The sequence below is a fragment of the Gopherus flavomarginatus genome, chromosome 3 (genome assembly GCF_025201925.1).
Source record: "Gopherus flavomarginatus isolate rGopFla2 chromosome 3, rGopFla2.mat.asm, whole genome shotgun sequence".
Lineage (NCBI taxonomy): Eukaryota > Metazoa > Chordata > Testudines > Testudinidae > Gopherus > Gopherus flavomarginatus.
Genome location: NC_066619.1, coordinates 57261107 through 57287533, shown reverse-complemented (window position 1 = coordinate 57287533; position 26427 = coordinate 57261107). Strand labels below are relative to the sequence as shown.

At 37.1% G+C, this 26427-nt stretch overlaps 1 long non-coding RNA gene across 6 annotated transcripts in view; it reads left to right on the top strand.

The window, feature by feature from the left end:
- LOC127047037 (uncharacterized) overlaps window positions 1-25875 on the top strand; it is a 164094-nt gene extending 138219 nt beyond the window's left edge. For all 6 annotated transcript variants that reach the window (XR_007773278.1, XR_007773273.1, XR_007773275.1 and 3 more), the window contains 2 exons: window positions 19831-19978; window positions 24105-25875. This is a non-coding gene — a long non-coding RNA (uncharacterized LOC127047037). The remainder of the gene's footprint in view (window positions 1-19830; window positions 19979-24104) is intronic.
- The last annotated feature ends 552 nt before the right edge of the window (window positions 25876-26427 follow it).

The following is a 26427-nucleotide window of genomic DNA, read 5'->3' as shown; positions in this document are numbered from 1 at the left end:
GGGTCTTTAAGTGGGACTTAAATGTGATCAGTGTAGAGACTGTGGATGATCTCAAGGATGTCATATCTTGCATAGTGCATACCTATATTGTTTATTTTCACTGATGTGACCTTGGCCTACCAATTTCAGTTGTTTCCAGACATTACACAAATGATTTCATATTTTGCAAGTGACATACTTAGAGGGGGAAATAGCAAAGTGAGCAGATAATATTACTGAGAAATGGAGGAATGTAGACTCAGAGGTTTGGGAGTTCTGTCACTTTGACCTTCGTAAGTATAATCCAATACAATTTTTTTTTCATTCAAATGTACCACAAAGAACTTCCCAGTATGTAAAATTAAAGGCAAATATAAGTAATAAGTATAAGTTTAGACATACTTGAGGCAGCATAAATATAGGCAGCAGAACAGACAGACACAATCAGGGGTACTGGAACAATTTTTATAGTGGGGGTGTTTATGATGGAAACCATGTATTTGGTGTTTGTTATTACTACTTCAAGCCAGAGAGTGTGGCAGAACCCTCAGCGCTCTTAGTTCTAGCACTACTGGGCACAATGGTCAAGTTTCAAGGAGGATGATTTCTCATGGGAAAACAGAGGTTCAGTACTTTTCATTTGTCACTCTTAACAGTTGTTTCTTTCATTTCCCCCTCACATGTAGAATTCTCACGGAAGTAAGCTGAAAACTTTGTTTTTTCACAAAGTGTCTTAGAGTTATAAAACCTGTATTTAGCGTCATGAATCTCTAGGGTTATAAACACCTATGTCCCTCATTCTTTTCTTTTTTCCTTTTTATAGTTTGCCGTAAATTGGAAATCTTACCTCCAAGTCACTCGCTATAAGTTTCTGCTGTTTTGTAATTAACACCTAGAACCTGCACTTTTTGGAGGCAAGCAGACAAAAGCCTTGTTTTCTGCAGTCCATTAACAGTCTCTCAGTTTATTATGCTCTCCCTCCTATTTGTTTTTAATTGAGACCTTCGTTATAATGCGGCCATTGTTGCTAAACGTAGAATATTGCTCTATTACCACAGATCAGTTTGCTTGGTTTTCATGTACATTAGTAAATTAGGAAAGATCAGATATCTAAAGAAGCTGACACACATTGAATTAATCCTGAAATAACCTTGTATTCACTGTTTCAAGTTCACGGTAGTATGTTAACCCACTACACTTAAAAGGCAGTCCCAAAAGCAAACTACAATGGTGCTTGAGGGTAAAATGATAGACGAGGTGTGAGGTAGTTGATAGAGATAAACTCATGTAGTTGACTCATCTATTTTTGAATAAAGTGCTAATTGCACTAAGGACTAGGAATTTGAAAAACCCGAACATTGTAAATGCATAACCCTGAATGAGGTGTAATTATATTTACATAGATAATGAGACACTAAATGAAAAAAAACAATAGATACAAAAAGTTATTCATTTCATCTTTCATAATTATCTGAAAAAGATATAAATTAATAGCATTCATCTGAGCAATGTTATATTGAGCAATCTGTGACAGATGTTATATTTTGAATTAAAAATGTAACATTCTTGTAATAGTTTCTTGTGTGTTCTACTTTGTTTCATTTTACAAAATAATTTAAGTTCACTTCTGATGTGAGTCCCAGAAAACAAAAGATTACTCTTTCCCTTTCCATCTACCATAAACTAATCCTTTTACTCTAATGTTCAAATCATGATAAAACTAAGACCAACATTTTACAAATCTATTTGTAACTTAACCATTTGTAAAAGTGTAAAACAAAAACAGAGCAAATTTTAGATATTTCATGATGTGGTATTTGGAAGACATATATTCTGGAGAGCTCATGCAGCCAGTAGTCTTCTTCTTAGCATATGTGCAACATTCCTCAGGTGGCATGTGACCAGGATTCATCACCGAATTTGGTCCACTGGTTGGATCATTAGCTTTCCTGGCTTGGGCTGGGTACTGACAGGGAATGTGACATGAATGCTGATTCATCTCCCCCAGCCAGTAGTAAAACATTATTAGAGGTTCTATATATTATAGATGATAATTTTCTAATACAAAAGATATTGCACCTAACACGAGGTAAACTCTGTTTTGGGTACATCATTATGATGGATAAAGATGAATTAATCATTGGACTTGCAGTTGGTGGCCCTTACTTTCAGCCTCAGGGCTGTTCTCTTTAGGTGGGCTGGGGAGATGTTTGACTGGATGCATCCTTGTAGTCATGGGTTCTAGGGTCCTACACTTCCTTTGGTCCGGTCTCACCCTCATAATCTCCCTCTGTGATAGGGCTTCACAGAGGCATCTGCACCTCCTGTGTGGGCTCTCCATATATTGCCAGTCCTGGACAGTGTTACCACGCAGGTCTGTTGCAAATGGAGCCTTCCATACTTGCAGGGATGCAGGCAAAAGGTAATTAGTCAGCAGTGTGAGCTAATAACTTTCTGTAATTTGTACAAAATATAATTGACTATGGCATTTCATCTCAAAAACAGGGTAGTCACTGAACATCTACAATCAGGTTTTCAAATGAAAATTTCACAACTATTTAGCATATGTTGATTTAACCATAGACACATTTTGTCCTCATTGACCTGCTACGTCTCCCTTTGAGACATTAATATCACCTTAAAAGTCTCTAAATCTTGATGTGGCAGATCTCAAAAACAACTTCAAGATTTTAAAAATGCCATAATTATGGGCCTGATTGCTGTTCCTTCAGGTAAACCCCAGGGAAAAGGCTAAAGGAGATGACATCATGAACCATGAGGTTCTCCTTGTGATGATTTCTCCCCAACTGTTCTGTCAGAGATCACAGTGGAACAGGCTGTAGTCTGGCCCCCAGTCCAACGGAGTGCATGCCATGGGCCTGGGGGAAGAGAGGGATTTTTGCCATGCAGGCTACCTTTTGTAATGGGGAAAAGAGAACTACACACACAGGGTCCCCTCCATGCTTAGATCTAGAGTGTACTAACACACCCTATTTATTTACTGGATCCAGTTAATATTACATATTTCAAATGCTTTTTAGCTATGTATTTCCCTGATGGCCTATGGTATTTCTAAAAGCAGTAACATAGTTACCCAATAATCCACAATGTCATGTTGTAAATTATGGAGTTTTCAAATGCATGCCGTTGATACTTTTCTTTAATATACTACCTAAGTTCTGATCAAACTCCCACTGAAGTCAATGTAATTTAGATCAAGCTCTAAAAGAAATTAACTATCAAAAAACTAAACGATAGTCTTTGCTTCTGTGGACACTACTTTTAAGGTTGCAAAATGGTTTCAATAATAGCCCCATGTTTTCACTTCCTCATAATTTACTGAAGAAGTCTCCTTTTGAGATGAAATTTTTCGTGCTTAGTCTCTGTGCAAAGATTTATTTTTATTTTTTCACGTTTGAGAAAAATCGCTTCAAGCTGTTTTAGAATTCTGTGTCTGAAAAAATACAACATTCATGCTGAAAATTGCTTACTTTTTTCCCTACACTTTTGTTGCCCCCCACCCCCATAGTTAACTCAAAACCAGCTACACTTTGAAACTTGAAATGTGGCATATAAATAGCCCTTATTGAGTAAAACTTCCATGGCCAAGTCTGAAAAATAATATGCTTGGTGTTAGTTTTTCTAAGTGCATCTTCATCATACCAGTACCTTGATACTATTTCTTAATGTTAGGCTTGATATGCTGGCAAGAATACACCACTGTCATAACAAGCTGTTGCCATTGATTTTCATGGGTCTACTCACATGGTTAAAGTTAAGCATATGTGGAAGTGTTTGGAGGATCAGAGCCTTAGTAAACAGTCAGTGTGCTCATCTGCAAGTGCATAGGATTAGCAATGAATCATCAGTCTCCAGAAGCTCATGTAGAGCTCCTCCATTGCTGTTATGGCAGGATATGAGCAGGTTTAGGGACTGCAAAACATTACTATGCCCAAACAAAATGTGGGTACTTCACACTGCTCTGAATTCCTTTCTCATTCCTACCCCTCTCACCATGGAACTACAGCAGTTCTCCTGGGTTATGGCGCTTCCATAGTAAAAGAAGTTGAGAAGTAGTCCTGAGGGCTCAGTCTTTGACTTCAATAGGTTTGCCGGAGCAGGACAGCAGGATTGAGTGCTAAATATAGTTAATTCTAATTCCATTTTGAGATCCTGATTTAGCGCCATCTTAATTTGGAAGGAGACATCTGAATAAAATGGCTCAACTTTTAGGAAAAATTGGCAAGAAATTAACAAAGTTATGAACGTTTACATATTGTACAGTACTAGCCAAGTACAGCTGAAAACTTTCACTGAATGTGAGAGTTCTCTCTTTTGGATTGCTACATTGTACAGGTATGCATCTTTCTAGAAATGTACACTTTTTTCAATGATACATAATAGCTGCTGACTCTTAACTAAGCCAGTGTCCACTTTTCTAAGGAACTGAGCAGGTACTAGTTGACCGGCCAACTGGTCAGTGAATATTTTTGCCTTTTCCCCCACCTTTTGCCTTTGCAGTTTTCATTTATTTTAAAACAAAAAAAATTCCTTCTGCTTAAAATATTAAATTCAAAAGAAACCTCCAAGATCAACGCAACTTAAAAGAGTGCACTATTAAAATAAGAAAGATCAGGAATTTCTAAACTTAAACAACATTACCCCAACACAGAGAATATATTAACTTAACATATATAGTATTTTCTATTCCTGTTTTTTCTGATTTAATATGTAGCTTAATGTAATACTGTTTATATTGCTAAAGCTAAAGATATACTATAAACATACAGAACAGTACAATATGGCTGGACTTATTTTGCTGTGGGAACAAATTTATATTACCTAACTTTATATGACTGTAACAGTGCAAACTTAACATTGATTAACACCGCTTTTTGCATTCAATGTAGCTGACATTCAAATTTAAAACCCACCAACACAAGCAAATGCTCCCCTATAAGAAGTTCTCCAGGCATGGTATAGTACATAACCAATCTCAGCCCCCTCACAGTACCTAGGCACAATGCAAGGATTTAAAGAACAAGGCCAATTGACTTCAATACAGTGGCACCTACATATACCTGTGGTTAATTTAATTAACAGTGTCTATCAGTCTGGCCTCCTAGTGTTTCCCTGAATGTCTTTACATTTATGGATTGAATTTACAACCACGTGGTTGTAATGTAAATACATTTTTGTGTCTGGACTGAGGACACACATATGATCTGTGACTGTGATGTGTAACTCCACCTTTTTTTAATCAGTAGTAATGCATGCTCATTTTTTATGTTGATAAAAACAAATGCCTCTTGATATAAAGCAAGTTTATTTTGTCAGTGCCATATTGTTGTTTATATTGATTATTTCAGCATTATGCCCTTTTCTTTTCCTTTTGCATTTCTAAACCATAATGTTGTGAAAATGTTTATATTTTAATTTAGAAAAAAAATGAACTAGCTTTCTTTTTTATGTACCTTTTAGTTGTTGACTTATACTTTCCAGCCAAACAAAAGCTTTTTGATTTTGTTCTGGCTTCTATCTTAAATTATATTCAGGAAACTCTTTACTAATGCATTTTTAAACAGAATGATTTGGGGATATGTTATGGCATTTTTGTAAAAATGGCAGGGGAGACAGTCTACTCTTAAAATCCTGCACATTACAGGTTTTTTTTTTTTTTTTTTAAATTTGAATGTTCTGTGTCGGAGAACAATGTCTGTTCCAATCACAAACTTTCATCGCCTGTAAAAACTGAGAAAAAAATGAAGTTCATGTCATGAAACCACAAAGCAAATTAATGAAATCATGTTATTTGTATCAAGTCTGGCTATATCTGCTAAATATTTTCTAACTACTCTAAGGGGAAAAAAACAGAAGGCAAACTAGCAATGAATGGAAACAATAATGGTCAGCAGCATGTGTTGCATGTTATTTGAATGGAAAGTAATTTATCACTTCTGAAATAAAGGCTGTTTATTCTTGTGTTTCACTGTCTGTAACAATCTTTACAATTTATCTGTGAAAAAAGTGAGAAACTGTACCATTATTAGCATATGAATACTTGACACATCAAATTGGCTGTACAATAACAGAAGGAGATTTGTTATTGGTGTACGCACACAGACAAAGCAGCCATTTTGAAAAAAAATGAAATGGTGTGGATGTTTAACCGTTTGTCTGTCTGTCTGGTTTCACACTACTGCTTTGATTAGGGCAGCTTAGAAGCATGAGTTGAAATTCTTAAAATATAAGCACACACATTAAGTACTGGGCCATCGATTATTTCTTTTATATTTTTATTCAGATGTGAGCCATAGAAAAATATAAGAAACAGGTTCAGAATAAAAGATTTTGTGTGTGTTTGTGTGTGTGTGCATCCGCACAAGGTGCGGGGAAGGAGGCAAAGCCTGCCTATGTGAAGAGTGTACAGAAATGAAACATTGCCTACATACAGTTTTATTTCATGGCAACAACATAGTGGGCCTTGGGTCAGATGTGTGAAACTATTTCTCAAAGAAGCTGCATACATAATTGAGGCCCTATGAAGGGTTCTCAGTTGAAGTTGCCAGGCTACATTCATTTCAAAAGCAGAGCCATTTGTTATCAAATTTAAATTAACTCCCTCAGCACTGAACTCCTCGTTTAAAGCACAGCTTGTCAAACAGTACTCAAAGTATCTAAGGAAAAGAGAAATTGTGGCTACTAAATGACAATAACATCATTCCCACAAAGAATAGAACTGTTACCCATATTTAGGCCTGCCAAGCAATAATCTAAACAGATTAATTTCTGAAGGAGCTATTTTTGATGCCTTGTTTGTTAGAAAGCACAAATATATTATTTTAAACAAAATCTCTACTGTAGCTTTAATTTGGAAATAAATCAGAATTTCAGGTTTTTACTGCTATAATCCATAAAGTGTGAAGGCTGTTTACATTAAATGTCTCTTTTCTACAAGACTGCAAATGCTTAAATACAGAAATTTGTGTTTCATGGAACATTCATAATATGTTTCAGCTGCTCATGACTTACATCTATTGGATCTGATCCTGTAACCTTTACTGACATGTAATTCTTGACCATGTGAATAGATCCTTTGACTGTAATGTAACTACCTGCATGTGTAAGAATTACTCATGTGAATAAATATTGCAGGATTGTACTAATTATTATTTATTAATTTTCAGCAATGTCCCCAGTGTGCTATGGGTTTTCCAAACACAGAAGAAGCCATGTTCTTGCCTCTAAGGAGTTCAAAATGCTGTGCTGGTATCTTTTAAAAAGCAATCCATATGAGTTATTATGCAGTATCTTAAATAGTAAGTAATGAAAACAAACAACAAATCAAAAATATTCATTCCAATTATTTCATGAATTCAATTTGGCTGTGTTCATGACCCTTTTGTGATCACTTTTGGTAAACATTTTCACAACTGAGTTTTACTGGAAAAATATTTGTGGAAATCGAATTTTATATTCCACGCAGAAGAATTTTTACTGTGTGCTCACCCAGGGCTCAATCCTGCAGGGTGCTGGCCATTCTGGGTTCAATGGGAATGCATATGTGCTTAAAGTTAAGCACTTTGAACCAGATTTTAAAGGTATTTAGGCCTCTACTGGGATTTTCAAAAGTATCTAGGTGCCTAATGTCCATTGAAATCAATAGAAATTAGGCACCTAGATGCTTTTGAAAATCCCGCTAGGCACCTAAATACTTTAAAAATCTGATCCTTTGTGCTTAGGTGGATTGCGGGCACAGAGCTCAGCACTTTGCAGGATTGAACCCCCAGTAAGGGAACAGAAACAATACTATGTTTTACATGGCGAATCACAACTAACCAACACAGCTCAGATTTTGAATATTTGTAATTATATCTTAGATATAGATATAGGTATAGATATAGATATATAGATAGATAACCCCTGCCAAAACCCGGCAACAATCTAGCTTGCAATCTGCTTGCAGACATGACAAGAGTTGAAAAAATGGCTAAATTTAACAAATAAATTATTCATTGTGAATTATTAGCTCTGTCTAATCTTAAATTAGGTTTTCTCAGTCCAATCAGCAAAGTTATGCCAACAATTAAACCCAACAGAACATTCTAACCATAGACATACAGAGGAGGTGCCGGAATGCATCATTATACAATGCAGGCTTTCTGAACAGGAAAGGAAAAATGTACATAGTTCCATGAATTTTACATAAAACACAATTATGTTATTTTCCTCAGAGAATTTTATTTAAAATGATGAAGGTTTATATTTCTAAAGCTGTAAAACCTGAGATTTTTACCTGATTTAATTAGATATTTCTGTGTTCATTTCTGTGAGAAATTGAAGTGTCTAGATCTGAGTCAGACTTTTGCTATTGTTAAGTTTAACACAGATAACTAAATATAGCATTCTTAACAATCTGTGTTTTTCTTTCTTGAAACAGAAGCTTAAGGCATCTAATTTACATCCCTTCATCAACATACTGATTTGTTAGAATCAAGTCAAGTCTGTTGTAGCTGTTGACATATATGCTAGTAAGACTGATTGAATTTCATCTCTGTAGACTGTGAATGGAAAGAGGACTTTCTTTTAGAAAAGACACAATTTTAATATCACCTAATACTGTCTTTAAATCACAAATATCACTATCTGCTTTAAGAATGATCAATCTGTCCTTTATAAGTTGCGTGTATAAACATGTGCATCTATTTAAGCAGTTATTAGATGACTGCCACAAGTTGTGCAGAATATTAGAAAATGGTCCTATATATGTGCAAATATTTTATGAAAAATATGAGATAAAGGCAAACTAAATTAAAAATGGAGGACAGTAAAGTTACTCAATGTAGCATGTACCTTATTATTTTTAAAGAAATATATATAGCATATATGTGCTTCCCCTCAACACTGGATATTATTCAAAACTACAAACCATTTGCTTATTTAAAGCTCTATGCAGCTAACAATACTTCAGGGCCAGTAAATCCTACCAAGCACTCTTTGAGAATCTTGTTTATTTACTGGTGGAAGTAATACACCATACTTGTGTATCCATGACAACACTGTAACATGCCAGAGCAGTACTAGGTCTTTTCTTGCAATTGCAATATGAGATTAAAAGTAAGAGGCTAAATCTTATTAAATAGCAGAAGCTTTTCAAAAGATAAAACATAAAGTTTATGGGAGCATATGATAGTTGTTCATGGTAATATATTTGCGCTATTTCAATGCTTTAGTTTGGTCCATCCATTGATTGTAAATAGCACTGAATGGGGAACATACCAAGAAAGATAAAACTTTGCATTTCCTGCTGGAGTTTTCCATAATTAGAAAAGTGATTCAACAGTGTCAAGAATGAATAATTAACAGTATCAGTTTTATAGACTATTAAGTTGAATAATACTGTACTTTTTGTTATTTTTAGGATGCTTCAGGTTCTTTAATTTTTTTCATTCTCATGCCAAATACTTTCATTAAGAATGTTGTATGATCCAGTGGATTAATGACGTAATCGCCTAGTTATATTTATAAATTCATGTCTTCTCTACATGCATTTGTGTTTGCTATGCCAATGCCATCAAGATGCTAGATTGAGATGAGATGCAAAAAGTGGACGGGAAAAATTTACAGATAAAAAGGAAATTCAATTCTCTATTATCCATTCTTTTATCTATTGTCATTCTTGATTATCTTACTCTTTTCTTAACATAATTTGTGCAAATTCTCAAGATTTAGCAAATCAACTTTAAAAACTGAAATATTTCCTCCCCCATCCCACAAATTCTAATTAATGCAAAAAGAACTGACACTTGTCTAGCTGTAGGTTGCTTATAATCTGAGCTAACATAAAAAAATATTGTGGGCCAAATTCTACCCTAATTGTTGTTGTTGTTTATTATTTTTATTATCATAGCACTGACAAGTCCTAGGACCAAGACCCCCATTGTGCTAAGCTCTGTATTCCTAAATTACTGATGTTTCATTAGTTTAAATGAAGGAAGAGTTTGTCTTACTTAATATGTTGTATTTTGTCTCTGAAAATATTTGAAATATACTGTATTACCAAGAAATGTCAGTATGTAAGTATATATCTGAAGCATACATTGATGTTTTATCCATTTCCTGATCGTGGTAAAAAAACATTTCGCATTCTTATCATTAATTCAGGATCCTGAATTTGGCAAATGGACTGGTACCTAAAACACCCAAAAAGCCTTTGCTGATACCCAATCTGCCTTGTACCACTAAAAAAAGTGTGCTGGGCATATAGTATCTAAAGAAAATATCTGAAAAAATAACTGTTTGGGATTGTACCAGGTATTTTCTCATTAGATTCAGAATGGAGAAAGAGAAAAAACACAAAAGGGAGATAATGTGAAGAGTTAAATAATTTCTGTGGATTTATTCTCTCTCTACTTTATCCTCCACTCAATATATTTTAAGTCAATCAACTTACTTGCAGTATGTTCTGGTGAGCAATGACCCTCATACAGCCACAAATGTTTGATAAACAAATGTTTTTGCAGGCATTTTCTCTATGGCCAACACTGAGAAATTTGTCCAGTTTTGTGTTTGGAGGGGCGGTGGAGGAGTTGGTTTTGTCGTCATATTTTGGGGTGGCTACTTACAGGTGTTTTGTGCATGTACATACAGACAGATATGTCAATATATAGGGAAATAATGTAATTTCTTCTTGCTGATTCCCTGGTCAGCTACATTTATGTTCAGTGGCATAGGTTAGAGGAATGGATTTATAATTTGAAAATGTTTCAGATTTTTTTTAAATAAGAAATTCCCATTCCATTAAAAGTCTCATTGTTTGTGGGTTGTTTTTGTTTGTTTACAGATATTTCCCAGATTTACAATAATTTGCCTGGGTAGTTCTGCCCTATTCTGTAGAAATGTCAAAAGAAGCAACCTTCTGCACAATAGAAAGATGTGGGATTGGGAGTTACCAGCTTTAGATGCTGTTGTTCATCCAGGTGCTGCTGATATACATGAGGAAGTAACTATTTTAATACTGTAGAATTCAGTTTTACTGATCACTACTCGTAGTGATCATTCATCTCTGTGGTTTAAATCTTACCTTCTAAAAGATGCATGTTATGATGCTTTTGTTATATTGCCTCATTTCCACAGATTTATTAATTGGAATTCAGTTGTAAGAACTAGACTGGAAGTTATTTCTTTGATTTTTCACAAAAGAAAGAATGTTTTACATTTTTGAGTTGCAGGGAAGAAGATTATACTTGTTGCCACTCAGAAACAGCTAGGGTATATATAATACTGTCAACGTCTTGAGAGAACAGTTGAAATACGCAGAGGATATTGACTAAACTAACGCCTGTATTCTAGTGAGTGGAGCTGAAGGTATATGCTTTCATGATCTCCTGTTTACTGAGATAAGCATATACAGGTTTTTGTGATTCCAGGAGCATATTGAATGTGGAGTTCTGATTAATTAGTATTTTGTAATATTATTTTCATCCTATAGCTGAGCCTGGACTTTTTTTCTTTCTTTTTTTTAAAGGCTTTATGAAATTGCTGATTTGTCCACAGAACTTTCATGCAGGCCGTCTTATATTTTCATTAATGTTTATCATACACGACTCCAGCCAGTAGGAGCAGGAGTAGTCAAAGCATGGACTATTCCACTGGAGGGAGGAGGTTAAAATGGGGTCCAGATGGGTCCAGCCGTCTTCCAGCAATACCCTGGACAAGAACTGTGTAGGGAAGGACCCACATACACACTCTGAGGGCACTAGGTTCCAGATGGTGCCTACCTCCCTTCTCCCTCCCTGGCTTTTGGGGACAAACTGGACAGAGAAGCCAGCCAAAAGCTCCAGTTGATTGGAACAGAATTAGTCAAAGCAGGGTCCTTTGGACATTCCAGTCAAAACTGTAGAATGTTCTTTGACTTTCTCTGCCTTGTATTGATGGACTATTTGCTCCAACCCTTCATCTCTCTCTCCCTCACAGTCTCTTCACCATAGCCTCACTGCAGACCTGCCACTCTTACTATTTCTTCCCCTGCTCTGTCTCCCTTCCCTTCCCATTCAGCTGATCCCCTCCTAAGTAAACCACACACACCATAGATGAATTAACACAGCATTTGCTGCTATCACATTGTTTGCTCTGTTGTGTGTTCTACCTCTTACCCCACCCTGTGTCTGTCTTGTCAATTTGGACAGTATTCTCATATTGTTTCTGTGTTGCCTCTTAATTTATACTTAGATTGTGAGCATTTTGAGGCAAGGACTGTGTTTTCATTGTGTCTGTACAGCTCCTAGCACTGTGGGAACCTGGTCCATGACTGGGGCTCCTGGGCACTGTGATAACAAAAGTAAATAATAACAACAACAACACCCTTATTTAACACATCTAAATAGTGGGGGACACATGACACTACATTTACCATCATTCACTGCAGGGATTGTTGACACCATTAATAAGATATAATACATTTTAGATTTGTCTTTTCATCAGCCTTCAGTGCCTTTATTTTCATTTTCCATGTCTGATAAGCTGAGCTCCTTTTAGATTTTTTTTACTTGTCTTGACAACAATACAGTAGTATTCTTTTAGCAATTATATCTATATATCCAGAAATTAGATAGCCTTAGGTTCTATAACACTTCATTACAACTATGTGCCACACCTACAAATTCTTTACTACTACTTATGCTGACTGAAGTGTTCTCCAAGTTTCATTAGTGATTGAGTCTAAAACAAAAAAAAGGGGGGCAGTAAGCCTTACATGTAACTAATATTATAACCTCTGGCAGCTGAATTTCAGGATGTGTACTTCTAATGATTATACTCCAGTGACACTGAGTGTAACAGCAGTTGCAGAAGAAATGGTAACACCTGCTCAGGTTTAACTGATTGTCCTTTAAGGGGAGATGGAACCAGCCCAACCTGTACCATAATTAATTAGCTGCTTCCCAGCCTGGTACTAAGAGGCTTATCTGCTATCTTCATGGACAGCTGAGCCTTGCAGGAGGTGTGAAGGCCCTGAGCCAGGGTCTGCAGGAGAATGATATTCCAAGGGAACCAGTCTGGGGGCTGAGTGATCTATAGCGGGTCAGAGGAAAGGCACAAATGTGGCTGAGAACAGGGTCCAGAAGATAGTCTGAAAAGAAGCCCATGAAGGGTTGAAGAATCTTTTTTGTTTGTTTGCTGGTACTTTTTAGTTGGACTTTTTTCAGAGTGGTAGCCATGTTAGTCTGTATCAGCAAAAAGAATGAGGAGTACTTGTGGCATCTTAGAGACTAACAAATTTATTTGAGCATAAGCTTTCATGGGCTAAAACCCACTTCATCATATGCATGCAGTGAAAAATACAGTAGGAAGATATATATACACAGGTGACATGAAAAAATGGGTGTTGCCATACTAAATATAATGAGAGTAATCAGTTCAGGTGGGCTATTATCAGCAGGAGAAAAAAAACTTATGTAGTGATAATCAGGATGGCCCATTTCCAACAGTTGACAAGAAGATGTGAGTAACAGTAGGGGGAAAATAACATGGGGAAATAGATTTTACTTTGTGTAATGACCCATCCACTCCCTGTCTTTATTCAAGCCTAAATTAATGGTGTCAAATATGCAAATTAATTCCAATTCTGCAGTTTCTCACTGGAATCTGTTTTTGAAGTTTTTTTGTTGGAGTACTGCAACTTTGAGGTCTGTAATCAAGTGCCCAGGGAGGCTGAAGTGTTCTCTGACTGGTTTTTGAAATTTATAATTCTTGATGTCTGATTTGGGTCCATTTATTCTTTTGTGTAGAGACTGTCCAGTTTGGCCAATGTACATGGCAGAGGAGCATTGATGGCATATATCACATTGGAAGATGTGCAGTTGAACAAGCCTCTGATAGTGTGGCTGATGTGATTAGGTCCTATGATGGTGTTCCCTGAATAGATATGTGGACAGAGTTGGACTTGTTACTCCTAGAAGAGGTTGACTTTGTGACTTCACTGAAGAGCCATCTCTAGCACTAACTCATATATATGTGGAGTTTATTAAGGAGCCCTGAAGATGGAAACTGAGTCAGGGTGCTGCAGAGCCATCCCCAGCCCTGAGGCAGGTACTTGGGAGGTGGCTGCCTCATTACATTGGTGATCAGAATGAATATTTCCAGGGTCCATATTCTGCTCTCTTATTCAAAGAGTTTGAAGTCAATAAAAAATTTACACAAGGACTGAATGCAGAATTTGGCCCTATATTAAAACTCATGGAAAATTCTGAGCATGATTAAACATTTTATTATGCTTGATATTTTGTTCTTTTACAGTTGGTTGAGGAGGCAATATTTTAAGTGAGATAGATAGATAACTACAGTGTCAGGTGCTCTGCACATATCTAAGATAGGCAAAAACATACTTCAAAATCACACAGGACAGGAATTGCACTGAGAATGGTTGAAATAGCCAAAATAACTTGTAGAAGGGAATGTGGTGGTAATTTAATTATTTTCACTACCAACTTAATTTTAAGGTAGTTATTGTTTTTCACTGATCTAGTCAAAAGACCTTCATGCACAATATAGCTAGACATGGGGCCAAATTTGCTAGCATAGAATGTGACCCATCATGTTTAAAAGTATTGAAGAGATATGACTATTAGCTAAGGAGATAGTGCTATTGAAATACAAAGGAGGTAGTGTGACTTTGTACTGTAATGAATCTGAAACTCCTGCCTAGACAGATGTGGAACAAGATGAAATATATATTTACTTTTTTAAAACTTTGTTTCAAACATGTGCCCCTTCTTTGCTGTCTGTTTACATTGCTACTGATAGAGCAACTAAATCCATCCTCAATGTGCCTAAACCAAACATTCAAATGACAAGAACAAACTATATATTTTTCCTTCTTGCTTTTATATTATGAGTATGTGACCTATTTGCTGTCAGTACCGTTTGTGATGTGCTGTGCCTTATCAGCACTGACAATACAGGTATAGGGCTCAATCAGGCAAGGATTTACATATGTGAATGACTTCAGTCAGACTACTCACATTTCCTACCTGCCCAGACAGGCACAATGTCACCGTGTTCCTAAAATGTCCAGACTGGTGAATTGCACTCTGTTATGGAGCAAATTCTTACTTTGCAGATCACAAAAGCTATAGAGAGAGAGAGAGAGAGAGAGAGCATGATATTAAACACAAAGGGAAGGATATATGGTTTTTTTAAAGGAAAGAAAACAAAGTTCATTACATGTTCTAGTTGTTCCCTGGAGTCCATTATTTGAGGGGGGAGGGGAGAGATAAGAGGAAAATATGCACTGTCCTAAATATCCCCATTTTGTCCAGTTTTTGTGACCATCTCTAGGAGGAGAGAGAGATCCCAAGCCTTTCAACCTATCAACAGCAGTAGGACACTGGAGCCATCTGAGGCAGAGACGTTAGCTAGGCAGTCTGGAGCCATCACTCGCAAGTTACAAGGCAGTAAAGACACCTAGATTCTTTTCTTAGTGCTAATTGTAACAGACCTTCATCACAGTCTTAGGTCCCAACCAACTGACAGTGTCTCCCTATCTCTGGCTACCATGGAACCTTGACCTCCTCGCTCCGTTGAGCAAGCTCATTCTAGTATGAGTTGACCAAGTCTCTGCCAGGTCCCTTCTCCAACAGAGATGGAGCCAGTTACATTTGAATGCAGTGCTTTATCTCACTGGCTAAAGATGGCTCTGAGTTCACCCAAGGTGCTTCAACATGGTGTGCAGGCATACATGTGGGATAGGTAGCCGGATGACTGATATTTGGGTGCTAGATAATATATGGGGAATCTTATGTAACACCCCACCATATGTCCATGCGCCAGTGATGTATTCAGGCACGTTTAGAACAACTGATCTTGGGACCTGTGTGCCCATCAGAACTTCACCACTGTGTGGTATTACAATTAAATGCAGGTAGCAGAAACAAACATCATTTGCTTGTAATTTTAAAACAAACTTTTCAAATGTTAATATTTCTTATTTGGTGAAAAGTTATAAACTAGAACAATATCCTGGAGTCTCATGCATGTGAAATGTGAGACATGGGTACAAATAGGAAAAAAATAACCCCTGCAAAAATCCCCAAAATCCAATCTTTCCATTCTGGATTTGCAGCATTTCACTTTTAAAAGCTCTAAAACTTTGAATGTTTGTTCATCAAAATGCATATGCTGGAGGAGCACATTAATTCCTTTATAAGGGGTGCACGGCCAGCCCCTCTTCTTCTGGGCCTGGTTGCCCTCCCTAATAAGGCCAGGGAGACCTTCAGCTCTGTACAACACCTGTGTCTTTCATTCTTTAAGTGTTTTTCCACCACCAGTGTCTAACTATATACAATCCTTACAGGTTTCTCATCCACCACAGTAGGTGGGTTGGTAACTAGCTAGAGGACTTCCACCCACTTCCCTCCCTGACTGACATCTCTCTTTCTGGCTGCCTCCCAGCCTTTATAGCTCCTGGTCTATCAGGCTGGCAGGTGTTGCCAGTCGGCAGGCAGACATAAGGCTTTTCAATCAGTCCCAATCTTTCCCTTGATTGGGGCTGGCATGGCAGGGGCTGATTAGGTGTGTTTGCAGAAGTACCCTCCCACAGGGGATAATAAAAATTTGGGAAAAGATGAAGCTGCGGAGTAAAATAGGATAGAATTTTTACTATATGTGCACAATTATAAGTGCCATATTGGGCACAATTAATTTGGATTGCCTTCTTGTCAAACTGTCTGTAGTCACTCATGAATGTGGGTGCCAACCTCAGGGCAGACTGACACAAATTAGGGCACAAACCCCAATTCAGGTGTGTGTTCTGTGGTTGGTGATATCTAACTAAGCATCCAATGTGAATACCTCAAGCTCTATATCAGCCTTAGTCACAGGCAGTCCCCTTAGACACTCCAGTTTATCTTGCAACCCAGAAAAGTCTGCTTTTGTGATAGTCCCTTATATCATAAATCACAACAATATTCAAGTTACTCCCAGTCCCAAAAGACTAGTCGCTTGCCCAAAGTCAGTTGTACCTTAGATCTCAAACCAAAGACAACACTTGCAGCCAATTCTATAATAAACTAACTAAAGATTTATGAACTAGGAAAAGGAAGTGAGTGATATTTACAAGGTTAAAGCTGGTAAACATACACATACAAATGAGATATAGTCTTAGGTTCCAAAAGCTAATCACAGCTGCTATAATGTGCAAGCTGTAAATGTCCTTTAAGGCTAACCCAAGCTAAAAGCTGGGGACCCCTTGCTATGGCTGTTGGAGAATCCAAATGTTAATTAAATGGCTGTTTTGTGTGTCCATGAGTAGTACTTAAGTGTCAACAAAAGAATTGTAAAACTTAATATATCAGTTACAATTATGGTGTAGATCTGAATGAGTTTAAAAACTAATTTTACAAACACATATGTGAAAAAGTGATTTTCAACTAATGTTTTGATTGTGGGATGAGGTAGATGAATCTGCTAGACAGTGTGAATGATCTCATAAAAACAGGCAGGCTGAAGAGGATTTGTTGAACATGGCTACTGGTGCTGACATCATTGACTGAAAACATAAGTCACAAGATGGTACTATAAATTAAGTTGTCATTATTAGCTCTAGGCAGAAAACTAGACAGCTAGCAATAATAAATTGTAAAAGATTTATGGATTCTATTTAGTTCATATAAGCATCCAAAAACATTTAGAATGGATGTTGAAATGAACTTGTGAGTAAAGGCCAAAGCACTTCAGTTAATATCCAGAGGTTCAGATATATGAATTGCTGTGCAGTGTTCAGGTATTGATACAGTGGTATTTGTTAGATGTGACATGCACAGTGTTAATCTGGAAACTAAAGGGTTAATTGTTACATAGGTCACACATGCGTTAAACTGGAATCCAATGAGCTATGGTGCCCCTGTTGACTAGACATACCTTGAACAAGTCAAAGGTGATATATTGTTGTAGGCAATATTCCAACTGCCCTTAGTGTAATTAATGCAGATAGCACAGGACAGAAGAGCAGGTTGAGAAGTGTGGTTTCTTCTGTATGGTTAGACTGCTGTTTTGTTTTCTTAAGGTCCAGTCTTGCAAGGTATTGAGCACCCTGAACTCGCATGTGGTCAACAGAGGTGATCAACACCTCACAAGAGCAGTCCTTATACACCTTTGCTATGTCCTTTTCACATTTAGATAAGAGTCAATAATTTTGCTAAAGAAATTCTCGTTTCATCGTTCCTCTCTACAAAATAGTAACCAAATGCCTCATGGTGTCATGAGAATCCCAAAATATATGTAGCCAAATTCACAGCTTTACTGTGTAGTGTAAATAGGACCCTATAAAGGGTTGGTAATACAGGATAACCATACAACACACATGAAACTTGAAGCCAAATGCAGTTGTTTTCAACCTCTTAAGATATGCAGGAAGGAATCTGTATAACTGTACTTAAGTTCACCATTGCTGTTAATAAAATGCTTGCTGTTCCATTTTGTATGGATGATAGTCCTGTCCTCTCCTGTGTAGTTATACTTGCACAATAACAATCTTTTTCATTCACACACAGTCTTGTTTCCAAAATGACCATTGTGTTAATGTTATATATTTGATTATATAAAGGGATTTCTGTAAGAATTTTTAATGAAATTCATAGGCAAATTGTTCCCTTTTCCACTTGTTTATTTATAATTGTAGAATTATATTTAGTAGAGATTTACTCTTACCAGGAATCATTTTAGGTGCTTTTTTTTATATTTGCAGTTTGGTTTCACATTAATTATGGGCAAGTTTATTACAGGAGTGAAGGAGAGACTGAGACAATAAAAAGTACAGTATACCTCAGTTAATATATGTATATTAGTCATATTTCTTAAAAAGCCAGAGGCCAAAATGTTCTAACTTGGGTGCCTAAAATTAAGCACTAAATCCATAGCCAACTATTTATAACTGGTCTGAATTTAAAGGTGGTGAATTTCCCTAACTCCTATTGGAAACTTTAAATGCATACATCACTTAAGTATCTTTTGCTTAATTGCATAATTACTTATTGTCTATCCATAAGAGAAATTTACTCTTGATCTGACCCCATTAGATTGAATGTGTTGCTACTCCATTTAATTACATATTAGCAATATATAAATCAATAAATAAACAACAAAAATGACTAATTGCATAATTTGACTTTATGCATTCTGAAGAGGTATAAATATTGAACTTTACAGAGCAGTACATCCAGATAAATTAGGGGTTGGAAAACCTCATAAGATTTAGTCCACTCACCAATTTATTTCAGACTGTGTAGTAAATGTAAGAGCTAATTTCATCCCTGGTTAATGACATTTAGATGTATAAAAACTGGGCCTTGATTCTTCACTATGTTGCTTCAGTTAAATTTCAGTGGAATTACTCTTGATTTACATGAATGTGAGCTGAGAATCAGGCCCCAGGATTGTGTGACATGGAAGTTTTCTTTGTATTAGTTTGAACAACATGCAAAATATTAAACTTAGTGTATAAAAATTCAGTTCTCTCAGATTCCAGCCATGCGAGGTGCTGGGAATCATGTGATTGACTTCAATGGGAGAAGAAGAACCCATCACCTCACATATGGTACTCTGTACTTTTCAGCATTAGGCTCTAAATGCTTAATTGTAGGAAGCTACTTACTCCAGTAATATACATATTCAGGAGCTGATCCCTTGTATTATACATCAGTAAAGTGCAGTGTATATATTGCACATTCTGGCAGCTCACACGGCATATCTATTTAAAGCTATTGTTTTACTCTATACTTATCCAAAAGGAGTTAAATTATGGGTACTTTTTTATACACTGCTCTTAAATATAATTATATCTCTTCATTTTTATAGGAAAAATGAAGTTTAGAACTGATTCTTGACATGTGATGCACATTTGTCAGGAGGTCAAGGTGAATCAGAATAAACAACTTCAAGAAAATGCCAAATTCAAGAAAATAAAAGTAGCTTAATATGATTTAATACCATTAAAGTGGTTAAGGTTAGTGGAAACAATCTTTGCTCTTTTCTTTTTCCCATAAATTAAAAAAGATTTTGTAATACATTATAGCTTGTGTAGCTCACTCTAACTAGGGCTATCTGTTATGGCCAACTAGAAGCTCTAGCTTGTCCAAATCATAGCTGTCAAGCTCTTGAGCAAGACTAGTCACAGAATACATGTTGCAATGATGCTTTACATCCTCCATTGGCACCAGTTTGAAATTCTGGTCCTGTTTTTTAAAATCCTTACTAGGCAGGTGTTATTCTACTTCAGGAACAGTCTTTGCATTCGTGAGGATTCTATAAACCCTCACTCAGCTGCTGCCAAACCATGAAGGATCCTATATTTCTCTATGTTTCCACAGGTAAAGTCCCCTAGGAGCCTGGAAGTCTCCCAGTAAGCATGTGCAAAACCACCTAAGTCATGGCACCCAGTGCCTCGCTCATGCCTAGCCTCTGGCAGGATTCACAAGCTACCCACCTATCTCCACCACTCTTCACCTGTCTCCACCAGTGGGTCCTGATCCAATAGGAACACTAAGAGGGTACCTTAGAACATGTCTACTAAATCAGGGCCTGAACAAAATGTAAGCAGAGCTGTCCCTAAATAGCAGTGGTCACTGTCTCCTGGTGAATCTATTCCACTTTGCATAACTAAATAAATATTCATTTGGCCAAAGAGAGAAAGCGAGGCTGACTAAGCCTAGTGGTCAGGGCAATCCCTGGCAGAGTACAAGCACCCATTCCACTCCATGTCAGGCAGAGTGGAGAACAGCCTGTATCAGTATTCTAACCACTTTGGTAAAAGGAGACGTTCTGCTTCATTTTTTTTTTTAATGACCTGGCTTAGGTGCCTAACTCCAGGAGAGGGCTCATGGCTGTGATTCCCAAGTGGAGAGAGGTGCCTCCCTCTACCCCATATTTAGGTGCCTGAGTCCCTTTGAGGTACAGGGCTTAAGGCTACACCTCTCGTCTCACCATTTTCTATTGACTAACTTAGGCAGCTCCCCACTGAATGTGCTGGCTTTGGTGAATCCCATGCTTAGGTCCCTACTCTTCCCATGCCTTGTATAGGAAGTCTAGGTATCTAATTCAGGGTGCTGGATTCCACTAAGTGACAGTACACCTAAAGTTATCTGTTGCAACATTGGGTCTAAGGCCCCTTTGTGGATCTAGCCCAAGATGCTAAATATTCTATCGACTTCCTAAATTTAAAAAGGTAAAAATACATTAGATACTTTACTAATATTGCTTTTCCTTTAAGCAATTGCTGTAATTTCCCTCAGGAATATTATGTGATGATGAACGGAGAGGGGCGAGTTAGTTGTGCAATAACGAACGGATGAAGATGTGTCCACGAGATAGCCTTTCTAGTTCATGCTAAGAAAAGGTTTGAGAACTCCTATAAACCAGCTCATTCAATGAGAAATCACACTTAAAACTCTAAAACCCCTTAACTTAGATTACGTGCTCTTTCTCTGCAGGAGACACAATCTGTTTGACCCTCAAAGATGCAAACAGCCAGAAATATGACTACAATATAAATTGTTTTGCCCTCTTTTTGTAAAGAAGCAATAATATGATAACAATAAAGAACTGATACTAAGACCTACCATCCCAGATTCTTGGTTATCTATGTAATGTAATAAACCCAATACACAGTGCATTTGGAGATTAACACGACTACTGGATAATGATGTCAGTGCTGCTACAATATCAACATTATGAAAAAAATCCAATGCAATTTACTCTCCATTTGAAGATATGATAAAAATTTTAAAATTCTTTACATTTAGTTAACAAATTAGACCTCCAAAAGCTACTTCAGTTTCCATTTAGCTCATCTGATGTTTAAGATCAGATGACAGGCATCTGATTTCAAAAGTCTACTTCTTGTTCTTATTATCATCATTTCACATGAGCATAACTGCTTTTATGTAATGTATAATTTTAAATACAAAAACTGTAATGGCATTTCAGCAACTCTTTGAAAGTAGACAGTTACTTTCCCTGAATTGTGTTAAAATTGTTACAAGTCAGAGGATATATCCAGGAAGTAAGGGTGGAAGTTTTTATGCATAGCATGCATGGGTTAAAGAAGAGGAGGAAAAGAAAAGAGAATTGTTGGCAGTACTCTGCCAAACTTTCAGAATTAAACTCAAGGGCAGACAAAACTTTCCTGGGTTACATTTCATTACAGCCTTGAAACTTGGACCAGCATCACTGATGTTTAAGTGCCTGAGCCTCTTTCAGTTAAATCTGATCTGATTTATGGTTTCAGATGTAAACAGGTGCAAAGCTTATTCACCTTGACATAAGGCTAACTTAGCAGTTTGGATTGAGTTCTGCTCTGAAGTTTTAGGATGAAGTTATGAAAATTTCAAATTGAAATTCAGGCTGAGAACCAAAACCAAGAAAAAAACAAAACTTCTGAGCTTCACATGAGGCTGATAATTATCTAATATGACATAATATGAGAAGTAAGACAAGCACACAGGAAGGAATGGACTTTCCACAAGACAGGCCTTTCCAAGAGCAAGCTAATAAAACCCACCATCAGTTTTAACATGACAATAAAAAAGGGAGTTTTTTGTAGCATGTAGTAAGTTTAAGGAAATATAAACTGTAGTTCTGCATTACAATTATACTTGCTTTTTAAGGCACACTGTAACTTCTGTGACAATGACCTTACTGAAAGGATAAGTGGATCTTATTCTGCATAGGGTAACTACAGCATTTCAAACCCTGCCTGTAAAGAAGGCCACAAGTGCTGGATTTGCCTCTGGCCAAACTACGCAGGAGAAAAACCAGCCCACAGTCTATCCAAGGCCAATCCCTGAAAACCAAAACAAATGCCATGCCACCCATTCTGTGCAGTACTGGGCATTGTAGAAAACTCCTGTAAACGTAACCTGCTTCCTGTACTCTACATTTCCTTTTACTCAGTCAGTCTGTCTCCCTTTGCTGTGACTGCACTGCTTGTAGGAGGCTGGGATGGAGTATAGAGGATGGAGACAGACCAATTTCTCCTTCTGTTGTGGGAAGGGAGTGCTACCACTATGGGTCTTGGAGAAATGGGGGCCTGAAATAATTCGATAGGGAGGTGCCGAACCAAATTGCAGGAATCAGATGATGGGAGACTCAGAGAAAAAGACTTCCTACAGTCTCCCCTCAAATTTTTGTTCCCTTGTCTGGATGAGAGGTGCCTGCATCTTGCTTGGGCCCTCTCTTTGTCCTTGGTGACTGACAGGGATGAAGTGGAATGTCAGTCAGCTAGGGAGAACCTGCCTCCATATTTGAAAGTCAGAAGACACACTAATCATACTTAGTGCATTTCCTAATGAGCCCAGTTGCAGTCAGACTTGGTGGCGTCTGTGACTTTCCCCCGGGGGAAGGGACAGTCTTGAGTGAATAATGTCTGAAATAGCATTGTGAAGCTACCACCAATAAGGAAGTATCGTCTCAGAGTAGGGAGCAGTGTACAAATCACAGTAGCCACAGAGGTTCACAGAGTCTCTAGTGGCCACAAACCACTGAAGCTACTTTTCTGGTGGACAGATGCTAAAAAAAATAAAATAATTGTCTCTGTACTGATAATTGTATTAAGTTGATCTTATAGACCATCACTGTGGAAGAGGTTATTAGTTTTACAAAAGCTATTGTATTCCAGCACTGACACATTTCCTATTGCAGCAACATATTTATATTAAATTATTTTTGGAATAAAGAATTAACTGGAGGAGATTTTGATAGACAACATTTTAGTCAATCAAAAATTTTAGCATTCTGAACACCACTCTCTTTTCTTTTTCAAATGATAAATAAAGAAGTACAGTATAGTTCATTTTCCATCCTTTTGTTTGTTCCATAAGGAACTATATAAATTTCATAGAGTTAGCAGCAGCAGCAGCAGTAAAGGTTTTACACACCTCTACGTAAAAAAATAAAATAAAGATGTTGGGTGTTTTTCTTTCCTAAATATATGAAGTAGAAAGCAAGAAGAGAAATAATACTTTAGCCATGAATCAGTTCTTTCACTTGTGTAGAAAAGAGTAATTTACTTCACAGTATTTGTCTTTTGTGTAATAAAGGGTAAAATGCTGACCTTTTTCTCTTTTGTTTTACAGATGAAATTTCTTAAACTCTTTTTTGGAGGCTGGTTATCAATGACATGGATTTCTGAGGAACAATTCCAGAGATTTGCCTGAATGAAATATGCTGAAACCAAAAAGAAAAGCTTGGTCTTTATTATCTATGTTACAGATTAGCTTGAAGGAAATAATTATTACCAATCTGTACCATAACAGCTGTACTTAAATGAAATGTAACATTTAAGGTTTGTGGAGCAGAGGATGTTTTTTTGTTCTGGGCCTGTACAGCATGCAGCACAATGAGGTTCTAATCCATGATTGGGGATCCTAGATGCTCCCATAAAATAAATAATAATATATTAATAATAATATTTATTTTATTTGGGTTATTGATTTAATTTTATTTTTGATAATTTATCATTATCTCTTGGAGCTAAACTGTCAATGGCTCATTTATCAGATGTGCCACTCCCAATGCATATGTAGTCCTAAGGCCTGATTCTCAACTTGTAGAAATATAAGGCCCCAATCTGGTAGTCAGATCTGTGGGAACAGTACCTGGGGACTGTGCAGAGCCCACTGATTTCAGCGCAGGTCCAGGCAGGCATAATTGTCAACCCACACAGAGCTGATTGCAGGAAAGCAGCCTTGAAACAGAAGTGACTCTGCTGAAGTCAGATGGAGTTAGACCTAGGTAAAACAGTGATGTGAGCAAAAGGAGAATAGGACCTATAACACACACTCATGTGCACATTCAGTCAAAGAAATAAAACATCTGCACGTGTAACCCACACACCTTCTGGCTGTGGTGTTCTAGCCAATCCAGTGGCACTGAGACCACTTAAAGAGAGAGGTAAAATGAGTCTGCTCTACAGCCTTAGCTAAGAGGAAGTTGGCTTTTAGCTCATGTGATAGAGGCTCATGCACTAAGCTCCACAGGTCCCAGGTTCATTTCTGCCCACTGATGACCAGAGTCTGTTGGCGTTACACATGCATATGCACCTGAGGGATATGTAATGGGTGGTGGACATTTTGTGTCCTTCACCTGTTGCACTGGGCTTTGAAAATATGGCCCATTTTAATCAGTCCAGTAGTTTAGACATCTGTTAGGTGTAATTAGCAAAGAGATATCAAGGACATTGAAGTTGGTTCATTAGAAACCTTTTCATTTTTTATAATTTTAAAATGGTAATCAACAGGGAAAAACATACCAGATTATTGCTTATAGGTGAAGTGTGACTTTTCCAATATTTTAAGATTATATTTTATTAGTTCAAGAAAAATATGATTATAGAAAATATATATTTACCACTTCTTAAAAGATTTTGCAGAATTTTCTGTCTTCCCTCTGTTTCTTTCACATTATATTTTACCTTTTCTGGTATTTATGCTTTTTGTTTCACATGTTCAGCAATCACAATATATCTTATACTCATGGTTTTCAATCAAAATATATTTAAAATTGCATTTAATAAATACCTTTAAAATAGTGTTAACAGAATTTTATTTTTGTTGATATTTCTGGCTTCACTATATGTTGAAATTAATTGGTTTGTTAGGGGTCAATCCTACATTCCTAATTCAAGATAAAACTTCCATTGAAATCAATGGGAAGCCAATTGTCTTGATATGAATTTCAAGGTTGAGCCTTTAACTTAGTTTTATGAGTGTAACAGAGCCTTAAATAATTTTTCTTACCATTGTTTGGCTGAACATTTTTTCCACCAGTCTAGTTTAACTGGTGGTGTAATTAATATGTATAATTCCAAATTTTGTAATAAAATAAACTGCATATATTGTTAAGACATCTCTCTGTTCAGACTTTTCATTAACTGAAGTCCTGGAGTCCCCAGGCTTTTAACCCAGCTCTGGTCTTTTGCAGGGAGTTAATTTGGTGATGAGGTGGGGGGTAGGGGGTGGTTTGGTATATGTAGTTCTGATTTTGAGAAAATGACTATTTTGAACTTGATCTATCAAATGGAAAATGCATCTGGATATTATGGTGATGACTTCAATGTATGAACCTAGATAGAATAGGATAGATATTACAGTGATGGAGGTATTAAATATGGATATAACAGACCAGGGGTGGCCAAACCTACTCACCTCTGAGCTACATACAAGAATCTTCAGAAGTTCGAGAGCTGGGATACACCTGGCTGGACTCAGGGCTTCAGCCCCACTCCTGCTGAAGCCCCAAACCCCAGCAGGTGTGCCCCACAGGGCTGTAGCCCTTAGACCCTCCTCCTCACTGGGCAGAAGCCTCTATCCCACCACCCTGCTATAAGGCAGAGGTCCTGAGCTCCCCCCGACCAGTCTGGTAGGTAGAGAATGATGGGCGCGGGTGGGGGCTCTGTGA